This window comes from Neopsephotus bourkii, unplaced genomic scaffold, assembly GCF_033783945.1.
Source record: "Neopsephotus bourkii isolate Nb327-2 ecotype Australia unplaced genomic scaffold, CSIRO-AGI_Nbou_v1 NB_1625, whole genome shotgun sequence".
NCBI classification, from domain to species: Eukaryota; Metazoa; Chordata; class Aves; order Psittaciformes; family Psittacidae; genus Neopsephotus; species Neopsephotus bourkii.
Window position 1 is genome coordinate 48,412 of NW_026902100.1, and position 7,322 is coordinate 55,733.

Sequence of the window (7,322 nt, forward strand, 5' to 3'; positions counted from 1 at the left end):
GCTGAAAGTCAAAACCACAGCACTGCACCAGCTCCTAAGAAGGAGAAAAAATGACTGCTACTGCTGAACCCAGGACACAAGGGTATCCAAAGGACATTCAAAACCTTCAGATTTCTCAAATGCTCCTGTAAATAACCCGGTGGGAGAGTGGAGGGTGTGAGGTTTCTTAGGGTGTGAGGGTCGTCAGGTGGCCTGTAGCAGACCCCCATGGTAATGTCTCCCAATGCAGCTCTCCCTTTGACCCTGACCCACAAGCTCTCTGTTGGCTCATCACCCATCCCCAGTCACAGTTTTATATGCTTCAGCCTATCATTGCCATAAACAGCTACACCCCTTCCCCATCTGCCTGGCCTGTCTTTCTTAAAGAGCCTGTGACCTTCCATTCCAACACTCCAGTCATAGGAGCCATCCCACCATGTTTCTGTGATTCCAATGATATCATATCCCCATAGACATGTACACATCTCTAATTCCTCTTGTTTATTTCCGATACTACGGATATTTGTATAGAGGCATCTGAGCTGAACTCCAAATGAAGCTGGCTCATTGTCTGGAGAGGCTGAAGTAGCTTTGCATCACTCTGAGAACTCATTACAGGTGCTGGCATCTGAATGGGAGTGTTGGGATGGATTGGTGTCTCTCTCCCCCAGCGGATCTAGTTTAAAGCTGTCTTGACCAGTCTGGCAAGTCTCCTACCAATGCAGCTCTTCCCCTTCTTTGTCAGACTGGCCCCATCAGCATCCAGTAGACCCAGCTTCCCAAAGGGGGAAGCAAAAGGACCAAAGTGCAGGTGCTGTGTTTACAACCCAAACACATGACAGGAACAGAACACGTCACACTCCAGAAATTTCCAAACAGTTTCCAACACTGAACAAGATTTTTTTGTGTGGGTTTTTTATTAACAATAAAACCAAAACAGCAATGCTCTGAGCAAAACCAAAGATCTCCAAATATCTAATAGCATCACAAAGTAAGACTTCCCAAAGAAGTGAATATTGAAATAAATTGAAAATTGAAATAAATTAGTCACCTAAACACTGATGCAACTCCTTACATTAAATTCACCAGGAAATTTACTAAAAATCCAACAGTAAAAATAGTTAACAACACTTCTAGATAATATTGGGCTCCTTCTAAAAGACAGTGATACCAGAATTCACTTTTCAGAAACTGAAAACTCAGCTGTAAAAAGCTAACATCAGCAGCTCCACGTGGATCTCAGGGCACAGTCCTTAAGGAAAACCAGAGGTTGGCAGCTCAGCTGCAGCCAGCCACAGTCCCTCCAGTCCTAAATAAACTCACTGACTCACGGGGATTAAACTGAAATAAAAAGCAAGATACCAGAGCTGTCTCCAGACAGGCCCATCTGTGTGGCTCTGGAGTGCAGAGCAGGCAGGTTGTTCTATCATGCCCCCTTGGTGGATGGTAACACTGAACCGCAAGGCTGTGTATCGGTCGGCGGGTGGTAAGCAGCTGTATTCTCTTCCCTTGTTATTTCCCTTATCATTATAATTACTGGTGGTAGCAGTAGTGGTTTTGTGTCATACCTTAGTTACTGGACTGTTCTTATGTCAACCTGTGGCAGTTACATTCTTTTGATTCTCCTCCCCATTCCCCTGGGAAGGAGGGGAGGAAGGGGGGGGGGGGGCGGGGAGTTAGCGAGCAGCTGCTTGGTTCTGGGTTGCTGGCTGGGCTTAAACCACAACAGCAACCCATTCCAGTGCTTCATCACCCTCACAGTAACGAACATCCTTCTTATATCCAATCTAAACTTCCCCTGTTTAAGTTTTAACCCATTACCCCTTGTTCTATCACTACAGTCCCTAATGAAGAGACTCTCCCCAACATCCTTATAGGCCCTCTTCAGATACTGGAAGGCTGCTATGAGGTCTCCACGCAGCCTTCACCAGGATGAACAGTCCCAACTTTTTCAGCCTGTCTTCATACAGGAAGTGCTCCAGCCCCCGATCATCTTTGTGGCCCTTCTCTGGACTTGTTCCAACATCTCCATTTCCTTCTTATATTGAGGACACCAGACCTGTACACAATACTCCAAGTGAAGTCTCACGAGAGCAGAGTAGAGGGGCAGGATCACCTCCTTCAACCTGCTGGTCACCCTTCTTTTGATGCAGCCCAGGATATGGCTGGCTGTGAGTGCACACTAACACCTCATGTTAAAGTTTCTCATTGAAAATCTTTGTTCTGGTGCTCCTCAGTGGCCCGACTCTTGGGTAAATGAGCATCTACATGAAGTACCTTCACCACCAGGTTCTGCACACGAGCAGCAGTATCTTGCCACAGTGCAATAACCCAGATGGGTTTACCTCTGTATTCACAGTTAATCTGATTCCATTGCTGCAACCATCCCCACAGGGCATTTGCCACCATCCATAAGTCAGTCCAGAAATCAAATACTGGCCATTTTTCTCGTTCAGCTATGTCCAAGGTCAGCTGGATGGCTTTCACCTCTGCAAACTGACTTGATTCCCCCTTTACTTCAGTAATTCCTGCAACTTGTCATAGGGGACTCCATACACATGCCTTCCATGTCCGATGCTTTCCCACAATACGGAAGGACTCATCAGTAAGCAAGGCTTACTGATTCTCACTTTCTGACAGTTCATTATGTGGGGGGGCCTCTTCAGCACTCATCACTTCCTCCTCCTCCTGTTTCATTCAAAAATCCTTGCCCTCTGGCCAGTCCATGATGACTTCTAGGATTCCTGGACCAGCCGCAGTCCAGGAGGTTCCTCCAGTGTATGGATGATAACTTCCTCATGCAAATGGTGGATGAGCCAACCAGGAGAGGAGCGCTGCTGGATCTCATCCTCACTAACAAGGAGGGTCTGGTTGAAGGAGTGAAGGTTGAGGGCTGCCTTGGTTGCAGCGACCACGAGATGGTGGAATTCAGGATCTTGTGTGGTAGGACCAGTAGAATAGCAAGTAGAATTGCAACCCTGGACTTTAGCAGGGCAAACTTTGGCCTTTTCAAGCAATTGCTAGGGGAAATCCCATGGGCAAGTGTCGTGGTTTAACCCCAGCCAGACAACTTGTGCACTTACTCCCAGTGAGTGGTGCCAGGCTGGAAGCAATCGATGCCCACGTTAGTGTGTCCCCCCCCTTCCCCAGGGGCTGCCCCCTCTTCCCCGCTCCCTTGACCTTACTTCGTTTTATGGCAAAACCAGCTTTCAGCAGGATTTGGATTATTTTCCTCCCTTTCTCAAAGACTTCTTCTGCTGTATCGCCCCACACTATAATGTCATCAATGTATTGCAGGTGTTCTGGCGCTTGCCCCTGTTCCAGTGCAGTCTGAATCAGTCCATGGCAAATGGTAGGGCTATGTTTCCAGCCCTGGGGCAGTCGGTTCCAAGTGAACTGGACACCTCTCCAAGTAAAAGCAAACTGTGGCCTGCACTCTGTTGCCAAAGGAATTGAGAAAAATGCATTGGCAATATCAGTCGTGGCATCCCACTTGGCTGCCTTTGACTCCAGTTCATACTGAAGTTCTAGCATGTCTGGTACGGCAGCACTCAATGGTGGTGTGACTTCATTAAGGCCACGATAGTCTATTGTTAGTCTCCACTCTCCCTCAGACTTTCGCACTGGCCATATGGGGCTATTAAAGGGCGAGCGGGTCCTGCTGATCACTCCCTGACTCTCCAGTCTATGGATCAGCTGATGGATCGGAATCAGGGAGTCTCGGTTGGTGCGATATTGCCACCAGTGCACTGTTGTGGCCGCAATTGGCGCTTGTTGTTCTTCGACTTTCAGCAGCCCCACAACAGAAGGATCCTCTGAGAGACCAGGCAAGGTGGACAGCTGCTCAATTTCCTCAGTCTCCAAAGCAGCAATACCAAAAGCCCATCGGTACCCTTTTGGGTCTTTGAAGTACCCTCTCTTGAGGTAGTCTATGCCAAGGATGCATGGAGCCTCTGGACCAGTCACAATAGGGTGCTTTTGCCATTCTCTCCCAGTCAGGCTGATTTCAGCCTCCAGTACAGTCAACTCTTGGGATCCTCCTGTCACTCCAGAAATATAGATGGGTTCCACCCCTTGACAGCTCGATGGCATCAGGGTACACTGTGCACCGGTATCTACTAGAGCCTTATACTTCTGTGGGACTGATGTGCCAGGCCATCTGATCCACACAGTCCAGTAAATCTGATTGTCCCCTACCTCCACCTGGCTGGAGGCAGGGCCCCTCTAATAGTCATCACAGGATTGGACGCTTAAGTCATGTTGAAAGGGATTATTCTTCTTTATCACAGGAGCTGGAGTAAAATCAGCTCTTCCACTCCACCTGGGAAACTGCTCACCAGAGACTGAAGCCGTAGCTCTCATGGGACGATCAGTCTTGGCCTTTGCTCCTCTTTTTCAGTTCACTCACCCGTTCCTCCAAAACTGAAGTAGGTTTTCCATCCCACTTTGTCATGTCTGCTCCTTGATCCCGCAGGTAAAACCATAGGGTAGACCGTGGCGTATACCTCTTGTAACTCCTCTCTCGAACAGTGGGACGCCTTTTGTTAATAGCTGAAACATGTGTTGATACACGCGAGGAGTTGGATAAGTCAGATATATCGTCCCTCAATTGTTTGAGATCCTGGGACAGTTTTTCCACAGCTGAGATGATGGAAGGGGTGAGATTGTCTTCGAACTCGCGGAGTTTATGAACCATTTCATCCACTGTTAGTGGTACTATGTCATTCCAGGTTACTGTTGCCAATGAATGGGCATATGATGATGGTGCATTCCGTGTAAGTTTTCGCCACATGGGTCGTGTACATTCGACTTCATCTGGATCTACGGGTATATTCCCGTTATTCGGCTTGATGTGATAGATCATCTCTATGATGGCTGATTCTCTCAGAGACTGGATGCCTTTGTCTATAGTAGTCCACTTGGCCGAACGACTCATAACATCGTCCTTGTATGGAAACCTTTCTTTGACAGCTGCCAAGAGCCGCCTCCAAAGACTGAGGGACTTTTTCTCTCTTGCAATTGCTTTGTCAATTCCCCCTTCTCTAGCAAGTGATCCCAGCTGCTTGGCTTCTGTACCTTCTAGTTCGTGACCATCGGCCCCATTGTCCCAGCATCGGAGCAACCAGGTGATGATGTGCTCCCCTGGTTGACGGGTAAAATCTTTTCGCATATTCCGTAGCTCGGTTGAGGTCCGAAGTCGAGAAGTCACTTCTCCTTCTTCTTCTTCATCATGTGATGATGACTCCTGATCAGGTTCTGGATCGAGTAGTGGATACATTGTTTCTTCATCTTGCTGTAACCTTCCTGCCTCCTTTTTGCTTTTTCTCTTGTGTACAGGGGCAACTGATATTGGTACGAATTGGTCCTCTGGTTTAGTTGCATTGATTATCACTGTGGTTTGAGTAGCGACTGTACTTGTTGCTGGGGGTGATGTGGATGCTGTACTTGCCGCTGGGGTAGCTGTGCTATCTGCTACAGCCAAAGTTTGAGTAGTGTCTGTACTTGTTGCTGGGGATGGTGTAGCTGCTGTACTTGGAGCTGGAGTATCTGTACTGGCTGTTGCTTTTCCCTCAGATCCAGCGACATTTTTTTCCTTTTGAAGGTGCTGGAAAGCATTGAACATGGCTCTGTAAGCATAGGCCAAGCCCCAGCACGTTGCCATGATTTGTCCGTCTCTGGTATGGCCAGAATGACCACACACCTCATTTAAGTGTTTTACTAATTCTTCTGGATTTTGCAGTTGTTCGGTGGTGAAATTCCAAAGTACTGGAGGGGCCCACTGACCTAGATACTTGCCCATACTGTCCCACACACCCTGCCACTCATGACTGTCCAGCCTCAGAGAAAATCTCTTGGTCCTCCTACTTCGTCGTTTAACCCCAGACAAGACCCAAACCTGACTCTGCTTAACTTTTGAAAACAGAAGAAATAGTTGTGGGCAAAATACACTCTGTATACGTGCCAACATGGTGATCCCCATCACAATCAGCAAACAAGTCTCAACAGCATTAAGAGGCCATTCAAAACTCTCAAATGATGCTGTAAATGCTCTGGGGGAAGGACTGGGAGGGTAAAAGAATGCCTCCTTCACAGGTTGACCACCCGATAAGGAGAAAAAAGATGTGTAATTGCTAAGCACTTCTATTTTATACCTCCCAAAGTATAAAGGTGGTGACCATACTGGGAACATAAGCCAGATAAGTTTCATGATCAATGATTCTATTGTATTACAAGTCATTAACATAAAGTACAATGAGACAAAACCTTTAGCCCAAGCCCCACACTTGAAAAACACTAATACAGCAAATACCAGATGGAAGTAAGGTACGATATCCTGAAACTGTGAGATCAAGAGGAACAACTTTGAGAGCCAATAAATCAGCATTGTGACGAGTGACTATTAATCCGGTCAGATCTGCTGTTATCTCAACCCCTTCGTGCCCCACGTTGGGCGCCAAAAATAACTGTCGTAGTTTAACCCCGGCCAGAACTCTTGTGCACTTACTCCCAGTGAGTGGTGCCAGGCTGGAAGCAATCGAGACCCACGTTAGTCCCCCCCCCTTCCCCAGGGGCTGCCCCCTCTTCCCCGCTCCCAGAGGGATGGGGAGGAGAATCGAAAGAATGCGACTCCCATGGGCTGAGATAAGAACAGTCTAGCAACTAATGTACAATACAAATCACCACCGCTACCACCAACGACAACAATGATGAGAGAAAATAGCAAGGGAAAGGAGTACAATACCACGCTCCGAACCATGAGTCCGACCCCGCAGAACCCCCCGTCCTCCCGGCCACCCCCTCTTCCGGCCACTCCCAGTTCCCCCCTGGGCATGACGTGCTGTGGTATGGAATACCTCCTTGATCAGTTTGGGTCAGGTGTCCTGTCTCCGCCTCCTCCCGGCTTCCCCTCCTCCCTGGCAGAGCATGAGGCTCACAAAGTCTCTGGTCAAACCAGAACATAATTTTCATCAGCTTTGTTCCCAGCCCGAAAGCCAAAACACAGCACTGCACCAGCTACCAGGAAGGAGAAAAAATGACTGCAGCTGCTAAACCCAGGACAGTAAGGCTGCTTGAAGGTAAAGGGGCCCAAGATAGTTGGTTGACGTTCAAGGACTGCTTTTTCCGAGCTCAAGATCAGAGCATCCTGACACATAGGAAGTCAAGGAAGAGGGCCAGGAGACCTGCGTGGCTAAATAGGGAATTGCTGGGTATGCTCAAGTGGAAGAGAAGAGTTTACAGGTCGTGGAAGGAGGGGCTGGCCACTTGGGAGGAATATAAGGCTGCTGCTAGAGGATGTAGGAAGGCAGCTAGGATGACTAAGGCCTCCTTGGAATTAAAGCTGG